General features: G+C 53.4%; 1 long non-coding RNA gene across 1 annotated transcript in view; it reads right to left on the reverse strand.

Moving 5' to 3' along the window:
• Nucleotides 1-890: 890 nt before the first annotated feature.
• LOC111815716 overlaps nucleotides 891-11773 on the reverse strand; it is a 13179-nt gene continuing 2296 nt past the window's right edge. The window contains exons 2-3 of the long non-coding RNA XR_002820367.1: nucleotides 6613-6758; nucleotides 891-1309 (exon numbers count right to left, since the gene is read on the reverse strand). This is a non-coding gene — a long non-coding RNA (uncharacterized LOC111815716). The remainder of the gene's footprint in view (nucleotides 1310-6612; nucleotides 6759-11773) is intronic.

An 11773-nucleotide genomic window follows, 5' to 3' on the forward strand; every position in this document is an offset into this window, starting at 1 on the left:
CAACCAGAGGGAATCCACAGGGACGGGTGGCAGGTCATGGGTCAGACTCAGGCTGGCCTTGGGGACATCTGGCAAGAGGTGAAGGATGGCAGGGGCGGGAGCAAGGCAGTGAGGAACACTTGGAAACCAGGGAGACATTGGGGAGGACCATATCATGTCTGTGAGGGAGGAGCAGAGGGGAGCAGAGGCAGCGCTGTCCTGGTCGAAGGGGGGCCCATCTGCAGAAGGCCTATACCCTGAGTAGGCCAAGCGGGGGAGGCAGAGCACAAGGCGGAGAGATGGCCGCTTGCGCCTGGCCTCCTGTCACTGAGACGGGTGACATGCAGCCAAGGAACACAGGCAGGAGTGTGGCTTGGGGTCTCCTAGGATCAGGCCAGTCTCTATAATCTCTCCCAACAGACCAGGGCTGGCCCTGCAAGGTCTGAGCTGAGGACCAGACAGGCTCGGATGCCACCCTGGGGTGCGGCCCTGTGGGCTGAGCCAGCTTCCATTCATTGTTCCCTGGCTACACTGGGAAGGGGCGGCCCACTGAGCTCCCATGTGTGCCACTTTATCAGTGTCCCCCACCCGAAGGACCCAGTAATCTGAAAACACCAGGGGCCTGAGAAAGGAAGCTAGTGGAGGGATCGACAGGGAGGCCTTGGAGGGCATGCTGGAAAGTGAGGCCCAAGTTCACTGCCTCTCACCAGCTGAGGACAGCCTGCCCCGCAGTGTCCCAGAGTCACACAGGAGTTCAAAGAGGCTCCACCCAGCCCGAGCGGCCGGGCATCTCTGTACTGTGCATAAAACACCGTGTAATGACTGGTTGGGGTTAATCAAATAGAATGCCCAGCGCAGACCTATTACATTTCACCACAAAAGAGGCTTTCATCAGTCTTTTATCAGTGCAGTGCTCAGAACGAAGAAAACGGCTTTTGTTTGCTCCTATAAGAGGCAGCGGGAGCGCGGGGCTCAGCCTGCTCGGGAGCACAACAAGCGGATTGTCCGCACACAACGCAGCATTCAAGGCCACGGCGAGGAAGGCAGGAGGGCAGCATGAATCCACAAAAGTGCTCACTGTTCGTGGGCGCGGCCCTGAGTGTTTAAATTCAGGCCACATTCCCCTTGGTGCTTCCAAAATCTAGGGAGGACAGTGCAGAGAGACCCCAGTGAGCCATGCAGGACCAGGCCCGGCTCCGCCCACATTCTTGATTTCCTCTTGCTGAAAGGGAGAGGAAAGGCGACCCTGGGCTCTGCGCAGGCCTCTGGGGTGGAGGGGCGTGGCCGTGGGCTCCAAGCCGGACGCACCTGTCCCGCAGTGACAGCACCCCTGGAAGAGACCAGAGGGGAAGAGGGACAAAGAGAATGGCACCTAAGCCTCCCGACTTGATTCTGCCCAACAGATACTTGAACGCTTGCAGGGAGACCAGCTGGCACAAACCCAAATGCAGAAGCAAACAGCGCATCCAAAGTCAGCCCTTTCTGCTTGCTGTCAGAGAATGCGCAAGCCGAGGTCCTAGGTCATCTTCCTTTTATACTGCTACAGTCTTTTATACTGTTTAAATGAGGGCATGGGCTAAAACTGTTTTTAAAAAAAGAAACAGAAAATTAGGCAAGATTCAGCCCATTTCCTCAGGCCCTCCAGCCCCGCATACAATGGGCAGCAGGGAGTGGGCCGTGTCCCCAGGGCAGCCCTGGGCAGCTGGGTCTCACCAGGCATCTCAGCCAGGAGCAGATGGGAAGAGAGTGACCGTAGTGTGGCCACAGGTTGTTGTCAGCAGACAGATGGTCTGAACCCCTATTCTTGGTGCCCAACAGGACTCAGCCAGGGACGCCCGGGGGCCTCACCCCTGGGTCTCCCAAGGAGGGGCCAGTCCTGAAAGCCCTTCACCATGCTAGTGACAGCCTCGGGTTGGGCCACCCTCGTAGCCAGGGGACCCAGTAGCGGCCTGGCTTTGGAGTCCTCCTCCAGACTGTAGATTTTGTTTGTAAACCAAGATTTTCCCTTCTGCTCTAGAAGGAATTTTGCTTGGGTCTGAGACGGAGGGAACAAGAATGGGTGAAATTAGGCTGGCCAGGAGGGAAAAGAGTAACGCTTCCTCCTAGCACTCGCCTGCAGTCCCTTGGTCCTGGGTCTGGTGAAGGCAGGAGGGGCCGCTGGCTGATCTGGTCCCGCTCAGCGCTGCACTTGACCCGCAGGAGAGACAGGACCCTCTCACAGCCAGGTGGGAGAGACACCGAGGATCTCATGGAAGGAAACCAGAGAACAGGTGCCTGGCATTTGCGTCTGACGACAGGATGAGTGGCCTGGAGTGGGTGGACACTCAGGGTGGGGTGGGAGGGGATGGGAAGCACAAACCCCTCTCATTTGTGCTTATGTCTCTGCTTTGAAATGGCTTGGTCTTTACAGACTGGGTTTCTCTTACATACGAATATGTAAATGAGATGCAAATTAAAAGTCAGACAATAGGGGAAAAGCCCAAAGGAGTGGCTCAGCTTCCAGGTACAGCTTCTGAGCTGGAATTGCGGGTGTCTACTGTTGGTTGTCGTCCTCTTGTCCTGCCATAGAAGACAGATGGATACACTGATTCCAGCCCTGACCAGCCGCGTGCTGAGTGCCTCCAAGGGGCCGGGCCCTCGGCAAATGGATTTGGTTTTTTTTCCCCCTGCATGCAAATGGAAAGTGGTTATTAGCTAAATTAGATCAATGAACTGGGGCTATGGGACTTGGTGACATGTCCCTTTGATAATCATTGCTTTGTAAGTTACATTAATTATGACTGCTTGTACTGCCGTAAGGGGACTAGAAGCTTTTTGCTTTCCTTAGGCTTCAGGAAAGAAAGTTGCCTGGGGTTTTCTACTGACGTTCCTGGCAACTACTCTCTATTATCCCCAATTATGAAAACTCTTCCCTCTTTTTAGAACTATTTTACAAAAGCTGCCATTTCTTAAACTAAGACATTATTAAATAAAGAGAGTTTTCTGTTTGTAGGGACAGCATAAAGGTGTTTTTTTTTTTAAATCTTAATGAGAAAACTATGCTTGTTCTTCCTTTCTCTCTTTCATTTTCTCCCTCCTCCACAACCTGCTTTTCTTCCTTCTTCTTCTCTTTCCTTCCTGCTTTCCTCCTTTCTCCTCCTTGCCTTTCTCATCTCCCTTAAGAAATGCAGTCCTTCCCTTTGGGTTAGTTTTAATGGAGGAAGAGGAAAGCAAACAAATATGTTGATTTGGACTATGGTTGTAAAATATGGCCTGCGAGAAAAGCAGCAATATTTGGGTGTGGTGGTGTATGTCTGTAATCCCAGCACTTAACAGGCTGAGGCAGGAGGATTGGTATCAGTTCAAGACCAGCCTGGGCTACAAAGTGAGCTACAGGATAGCCTGAACTGTGTAGCAAGACCCTGTCTCAAAAAAAAGAGCTTTGATGTGACTCAATGTAAAGGCCCTGGGATACATTCCTAAGGCCCAATTTAAGAAGAAGAAGCAGGAGGAGGAGGAGGACGAGGACGAGGACGAGGAGGACGAGGTGGAGGAAAAGGAGAAGGAGGAGGAGGAGGAGGAACAGGAAGAGGAGGAGACGAAGAACAAGAGGAAGAGGAAAGAAAGAAGCGGAATCGGCTGTGCACAGCTCCCTCCGCAGTGCAGTGAGCGGTTCTCCTGCTGAAGCTGCCCTGCGGCTCCCAGCATGGCCTTGACCCTCAGCTCCATGCCCCCTTCCCTCCCCTGCAGACCCCCTGCACCCTGTCTGGCTTCCCCCTTCCCAGGCTCTGTTGTCCCTGTCTCAGCCAGCTGGGACTGGCCTTTCCTCCCACGGGAAACACTGGCCCGTAAGTCAGACTGACCTGGTTTAAATGCACTGGGTAGAACTAAGAGCAATTGCTGCTTTTTTGTGCCAAAGACGGACACGTGCTTGCAGTTTCGCCTAGTTCAGCCTGACAGCAACTTCTTAAAGTTGTCTCTGAGGCCATGTAGTTTTATTCTGTGGTACTTCCTGTGGTCAACCACCATGGGGACACTGAGCTCGGGAGCAGCAGCAGCATCTCCTCCTGGGCTAGTTTACCAAGCTTTTCTGGTTCCCCTCTTTCTCCCAGATACTGCTTTTTGTGTTGGGAACACCTGGGGGAGGGCAGGTCCCTGCAGTGAGACAGAGGTCAGAGGCCCAGGGAGTGGCCATGGCAGAGGCCAGGGCCAATGGAGGACACCCTAGGTGCAAGGCAGGTTGGAGGAGGAGGTTGTGATCTTGAGGGACGCCTTTCCCCAGAGGAGAGGCACAGATGGCTCGTGAACCTTCTGGGGGCTGCATTCAGGAACTCTGGGGCTCTGGGAGGCATGAAGGGTGGGGCCAGGGGCTGCAGCCCCAGAAGTTGGTGTTGGCAAGGCTGGCAGGGCCCCCGGGTGGCACGTTTGGGGGGCCTGGAGCTCTGACAACCAGATACAAAATCAGCAGCAACTCATCATAGGGTTCCTCTTGGGACCTGAATGTGCACGTGCATTCGTTACTGTAGGTGTTGTTCCCTGTCTTATCCATGCGTGGGTTTAGCTCCCACAGCAGGACCACCCCTCGGATCCTTGAGGTTAGGACCAGGGGTCGTCCGTCGCTTCTCCACAGCTCCTCTAGTCCAGCAGACAGAAGGGCTTAGTGAGCGCCGGGTAGACTGACCTGACCGAATGCATGCTTATCCATTAGAGCGCAAGCAAGACTGTGCTAGCGTGGGGCGCAGCAGGGCCTGCCCTCTGAGGACGGCCGTGCCCCAGAGCCGCTCTGCTTCGCAGCCTCCGGGTCTGCACTCCTTCCCCAAGGCCGCATTCAAAGGGCACAGCCTCCAGCCCACACTGGGCCAGATTCCCTGCCGCCTGCCCTTGCTGCAACGCCATTCTTGCCATCTGCTTCTGAGACTTAAAGGCCCAACATGCTCCTCCCGGCCATGGGGTGGGGGGACACACTGCAGAAGCAGGCGATTAGCAGGGTCCATCACACCTGGCTCTTTGACCAAAGAGATTCTGTCAGCCAGTGAAGTTGACAGGTCCTCTACTGAAGAATATCATTTTTAAAACTCTTTCCTCATCAGAGGAGCCAGAGATAGGGTAGTTTCTCTTAGAATGGGGTACAGGCTAGGCAGCCTTCATGATAGGCTCCCCAGCACACAGGTCCAGTCTCTATCTGCCTACATTTTCCCACTCTCATAATTGTCCAGCACTGAATAGTGTCACCTGAGACCTGAACTCTAGCTAAATTGTCTGTTCTCTCCCAGCTCCTCTCCTAGCTGTTAAGAACTCGGCTGCATCTTAAAGCTAGAAATTTGCCACACTCATAAGCCAACAAATTACCTGGACTCAGCCTCAATAATGCTAGCTGAAGGTGTGAGATCTGGGGTCAGAGACAAGGGACGTTATTGCTCACTGCTCAGCAAGTAGCACGAGTGGTGGTGGAGGTCCCCTCGGCCCCCAGTCCCATGGGAGCAGTGTGCCCAGCTGCAGGTCTGCAGATGCTGGTGTAGCGGAGGAACTCTGGGCTTGGGGAACCTAAATCTTCTGGCATGACCAGGAGGTGTGCCTGCTTTTTGCTCCAAAGGCAGAGCTTATTATACTGAACAGTAAGCACGGCCCACTTTGTTCCTAGATGAAAGTACACTCTTTCCTCCAAGGCTATTCATGTATTAGTATCAGAGCTTGAACCCAAGACCTCCATGCTTTTTAATCTTTGTTTGAGACAAGGTCTCACCCAGTAACTAAGTTGCCTATGCTGGGTTCAAACTTCCAGTCTTTCTGCCTCAGCTTCCCAGAGTACTGGGATTACAGGCACGTACCACCATGCCTGGCTCCAAGGCTATTTATTATATGAGTATTCTGGAATATTTAGAATGAAGCCCCGTAAGCGCCTCAGAAAATGTACAGAAGTGCAAGCCACCCACGGGGAGCTGCCCTCGTGGCACCACCCACTGCCCCGTGCATCCACGCTGGACAGGACAGTGGCACGTTTGCTCATCGGGTGACAGGAGCTCTTATTCTGCAGCCCTAATTCCTCCTCCAAGCACAATCACAAACACCTTGTCCAGTTGAGCTTTCTACCCAGATATCTCCAATGGTCACATTTAAAATGCCTAAAAGTCTATTCCTCCTCCCCCCCCCCCAATTTAGATTAGTGAGACAAGAACAAGGAGGTGCTTTCACCATTTTCCTTCCTTCACCAGGCTTCACCCTAAGCATGTGCTTCTTCAATTCCACCCTCTTCCTCTTCATGTGGAGCCAGCCAGTCACTAAGGCCCGCTGGCTCTTCCTTTGAAATACCTCATCCCCACCCTCATTTTCTTCCTGGCTGTTTACATTGTTATTCCCTTAGTTCACAATTTCAGGCCAGTCCTACGCTGCTCGAGGGGTGTCCTAACCAATTTTCTGGATTTCTGCTTCTCCCTCATACCCCTTACGCCTCTCAAGGTGCAGTTTTGACTATGTCACACTCATCAAAAAGTGCTGAATTGTTTCCCATGGGCTGTTGGGTAGAACAGTCCAAACTTACTTCTGTGGGTCTTGCTGCTGCATCCTGCCCTGTGGGCCTGTCCTCTCTCTACCCGCCAACCCCACACAGGACTGCTCCCACTCGCCCCTCCCCACCCCTCAGGCTTCTGAACGCACCACTCAGCAAGCCCACTCCAGCCTGGAAGCTCTTCCTCTCCAGGTTCAGTCCATGCTAATTTCCTTGTTCAGTTGCATTTATTTCAGTCCTCAGCCTCACGCTGCCCCATCTGGCTGCTCCATTGTGCTATGTCTTACGTGCCCACCTAAGGGCAAACACTATCGTTGTATGCATTAGGTTTTATATCTAGAAATCCACCCAAAGCCTCATGTGGTCATCAGTGGAGCTTTTCAAGGGTGGCTGGATCTAGAGTGTGTGACCCTGGGATTAAGGGTGTGATGCTGGGATTGATTCAGGTGTGATGCTAGGATTAAGGCTCCCCCACCCCGGGTCTGGGTTCTACCCACTCCGGAGTAGGTAGCCTGGGTAGACTGTCAGGGACAGAAAGGCAGCTGCTGTTTTCACTTGCTGCCTCTGCTTCTGCTGCCTTCTGCCTGCCACGGGCCATTTCCCCTCTGCTGTGCCGCCCTGCTTCGGAGCCAGCTATGAACTGAAACCTCAGCAAGCCCTGAGCCCCAATAACCTTTCCTCCTTTTGTGTTAGTGCCAGGTATTTTTCTTCAGCGGTAAGAAAAGTAACTAAGCCAGTCTAGCTCCTGTACCACTTAGTATCTGCCCGGCCCAGACCGGGCAACCTGGTCATCCTGCTTCCACCCATGAGAGAGACAGCTACACCCCAGCCTCCTCATTTGTAGGGTATGCTAGAAATCATTCCTACCCTGCAGGGTTGTTGGAGTAATGAAATTAGATAACATGGGGAATGCTTAGCACATTGCTTGGCAAGTAGAAAGAACTCAGCCAAAGTTGACCATGAGTTTTAGTTTTAATACATGTTTGTAGTACATAATGCTCATACTCCTGGGGCCAGTGAGCTAGCTCAGCTGTCTAAAGCACCTGCTTAGGCAAGTTTAGGCAGGTACAGGGAACTGTGGTTCAATCCCTGGCACCACATGCTGTGCCAGCCCTGCTCTCAGGGTGGGATGAGCTGGCCAAAAAATAAAAAATAAAAACAATGTTTATGGTCCTTGTGTACAACTGGCTCAGACACACAACACATCTCAATTCCTTTTTCCATTCCCTGTTCTCTCCTTTCTTCTCTACAGTGATAAATAAATGACCGAACTGATGGATGGAAAGCTAACTAGATAATCCTGAAAAAAACCACTTCTTTTAGCCTGGCCCAGACCCATGGAAGGGCCGGCCAGGAAGTGGGGAAAAGCTTAGCTCTATCCTTGGCAAGTTGGCTCTCTGGGTAAGAGAATCTGCTCACAGAGAAGTGACAGAGCCAGTGCAGTGGGGTTTTCTTGTCTCCCTTCTGTCCCCAGGTTTCTGCCTGCTGCTGATTCAGCCTTCAGGCTCAGGAAATGGTGGTGGCACTCCAGGGAAACCCTCCCCCTACCCGTGTGGCTGTGGGTCAGGGATGAGCCTGTTTCTTGGCTGGGGTTGACACAGTTTCCAAGGACAGCTCAGACAGCCCTGCCAGCAAGGCCTCTGTGCCTCTCGAGGTGCGGCTATGAGCAAGCTCAGAACCAGCAGGTTGCAGGAAGTACTGTCACTGGCTAGGAGAACCACCAACGCTGCTTGGTGTTTCTTGCAAAAGGAACAGACATGGCTGGGCAAAAAGGCAAGAGCCCTCTCTTAAAGAGTAGTGTGTCCTAGAGCCGAGGATGTAGCCAGTGGTAGAGCGCTTGCCTGCCACGAATGCTTGAGTTAATCTGCAGTACTGTGGGGATGGGGCATTGTGGTGTCCCCAACCCTCTTCTATTAACAAACTACTCTGATTGTCCCTTGGTACCTTTCACTATGTCAGGTACTAAGACAAATAATCCTCAAAATAACCTGGCAAATTTTACAGTATCCACTTTAAAGAAAAGGAAATTTAGGAGCACCAAGTAAGTTTTCTGTCTGGTTATGCAATGGCAAGCAGAAACACCAAAACGACCCCCAGGGTTTGGAGGCAGCTTTATTTATGTCAGTGGGCATGGGTTGGGATCGTTCCCAGAATCTCAGGCCCTGGCCTCTACTGGCCGCGGGCTTATAAGCAAGCAGGAACCACAGAGGCAGAATGACTTGCCAGTTGGTTTAGACGATGTGCATCCTCGTGATGAGCTGTGTATCACAGGGACCAGCCATTTCTAACAGACAAAAGTAACAGGAACTGTTACCTGGGCAACCAACAGACTGAATACTGGGGGGCAGGGCAACTTCTGCTGCAGTTACACAGCTGGGGAGAGACAGAGCCAGGGTTCAACTTGGGCGTGCCTGCCTGAAAGGCTGGGCGCATTCTCCTCCTATGCCAGGTGGTAGGAGGATCCAGACAAGCCCAGCGGGGCGTCCTATTCAGATGTGCTTTCCGCCACATTCCGCTCACTTCCTTGTAGCATTTGTCAGCTATTACTGAGGCTGGGCACATGAGCTGGTCATATGATCAGGCGCTTTTCTGAAAGCAGATTTTCTCAGCTGGGGGGAGGGGTGCGACCCCAGAGTAGTGAGGGAGGGAACCAGCTGTGTGCAGCTGCAGACAGACTGAAAAAACTTCACTGGTTAGCGCAGAAACAGCTCTTGATGCAGAAACTTTTTTAAAAAAATGTTTTTTCATCTGCTGCCAGATAAAACATCAGTTATAGATTTTCATGTCAGTGGGAGGAAAATACAGGCTCCAGGTGAAGCTTCCAATCCTGAATCTATTAGGACACTTTAAAGTAGTGTTAACAGACAACATGATGATATCCCAGAGGACACACTGGTGCTGGAAAGGGGAGGCCTGGTAGCAAGCGAAGGCGTAGAGATAGGTTTTGAGAATTTTGTTCCTAGCTGGCAGTGAGCCTAGAGGAGAGGAGGTCGAAGTCAACATCCCTGAAGGGCAGAAGCTGAGCAGACCTACGAGTGCATTTGAGCTCCTGCCACCTCTTCTGAGGGTAGCAGCAGGCTGGGTGGGGTCTTTCCTGGAACAGGGGTAGTGGGCTGGAGGGTGGTGGGGCGGAGCCGCTTCATGCTGTAGGGAAATATGTTGTTGGCTCTATCCCTGTGCCCCTTCCAAGGAGACCCTCTCCGCCCTGGGTGCACAAGGTCCTGCATTACTCACCCTGCCCCTTTTTTCTTTCTTTGTAAGTATTTAGTACAGGGTCTACAGGGTCTTACTATGTAGCTGTGACTCGTAGTGATCCTCCTGCTTTCAGCCTCCCAAGAGCTGGGATTATAGGCGGGCGCCACCATGCCCAGTCTCATTCGCCGTCTCAGAGCGCCGCAGGGGCAGAGCCAGCACAGCACGACACACAAGGGATCGAAGCCCAGGGCCTGCATTCCCTTAAGCAGGCACTTTAATCGACTGAGCTACCTGGCCACTCCCCCACCCCATTACGCCTGACATCCCCCAACTTGGAGAAAGAAGCTTCTGGAACTACACCCTGTCCCGCTGGGCAGTGGCAGGGCTGTAACCTTGAACGCTGCGCCACCCCATTCCCATTGGCCTGAACTCGAGCGAGGTCGGCAACAGCATCATGATGACCCTGATCAGCTAAGGGGGTTCTGGCTGCTGCAGGTGCTCTGTCTGTCTTTTGCTTGCCAAGTGCTATTTCAGGCTGAATCCTGTCTCCTCAACTCCCCCAAACTATGTTGCAGTTCTCACGCTTGGTCGATACAAATGCCACCTCCTGTAGAAAAAGAGCCCTTGCAGAAGTGACTAAGTTGAGGTGAGGCTATACTGGATTATGGAAATGCCACTTGCTGCGACCGAGCTGTGGACAGGCACAGGCATGCAGTGGGCAAGTGGCCACGGGGGGTGGTGGTGGCAGGGACTGTGCTGTGCAGCCCTGCAAACCGCACTAGGAGGTGGGAAGGGCTGTGGAGGAGTTTCCCTGCAGCCTTCGCTGGAGCCCGCCTACACATCGATTTTGGGCTCCTTCCCTCCAGAACTATGAGAGAGTAAATTTGTTTCTTAAAGTTGCGGAACTTTTATGCTATCTTAGGAAATAATAGAAGCACTTCCAAGTTCGTCAGCCATTTCTGCGCGGACTTTGCAGCCTCTTCCGTCGTTCTCTGCACTCATCCAAGTCTGGCCGCCAGGAGCAGCTCCATCCGCACCGACGAGTGCACACGAGCGGTCCATGCGCGCTCCTTCTCTCCGCGGAGATTATGTCCGTGCACCGAGTGATCCATTCCTGCTGCCGGCGGGCTGTGGACCTACAAGTCCACCCGCAGGGACCAAACACGGAACGTCTACCACATCCACGCGCTTCATAGATTTACTCAAGAGCCGTACAAATAAGCAACAGTCCTGTCAACGAGTCCTACCAAAAATGTCAGAATGAAATGAATATCTGTAGTAGTGAAATACGAAGACTTACAAAAGCACACGCCTGCGATCTTCGTGTTCTCTCTGAAGAGGTCAAAGTCCTTTCATCGGTCCAGCAGTGTGTCCCGGCGACTGCCATAGCCAGTGCTCCTCTGTAGTCTGCGTGGCCAGGCGGTCGGATAGACTTGGGAAGAAGGACACAGGCGATGACCACCCCTCTCGGGGCGCTACCCCTCGGGGCTGTCACCATGGGAGTCCCCTTGTTTCTGGGCAGGGTGCCTGTCAGGTCGGGGTGCAAGTAGACGTAACTTGTGTGGGTGACCGATTGGCCACTGAAGTCGTTGCCCTCCACGCTAGCAAGTCCCCTTCTCAGCACTTATGCAGGTAGAATCACTCTGTGCAAAGATGTGCCGGCCTTGCCGCTCCCCTTGGGAGAGGCCGGAAGCCACGTGCGCAGCCCCCGCGGATGGCACCTGCCTCATGGTCCTGGGTTCTCCAGGGGAACACAGAGCAGCACCAAGAAGGGTGACGATGGGCAGCCTTATGTGCTCTGGCGTCGTCACGAAGGAGGGTGAAGTGAGGCGAAGCAGCACTGCTGAGGAGAGTGCGCGGGAGCATGCTGAGGAGAGTGTGCGGGGAGCATGCTGAGTGCGTGGGGAGCACGCTGAGGAGAGTGCGCGGGGAGCACGCTGAGGAGAGTGCGCGGGGAGCATGCTGAGGAGAGTGTGCGGGAGCATGCTGAGGAGAGCGCGCGGGAGCATGCTGAGGAGAGTGCGCGGGAGCATGCTGAGGAGAGTGCGTGGGGAGCACGCTGAGGAGAGTGCGCGGGGAGCATGCTGAGGAGAGTGCGCGGGAGCATGCTGAGAG

Source organism: Octodon degus, unplaced genomic scaffold, assembly GCF_000260255.1.
Source record: "Octodon degus isolate 3935 unplaced genomic scaffold, OctDeg1.0 scaffold00020, whole genome shotgun sequence".
Lineage (NCBI taxonomy): Eukaryota > Metazoa > Chordata > Mammalia > Rodentia > Octodontidae > Octodon > Octodon degus.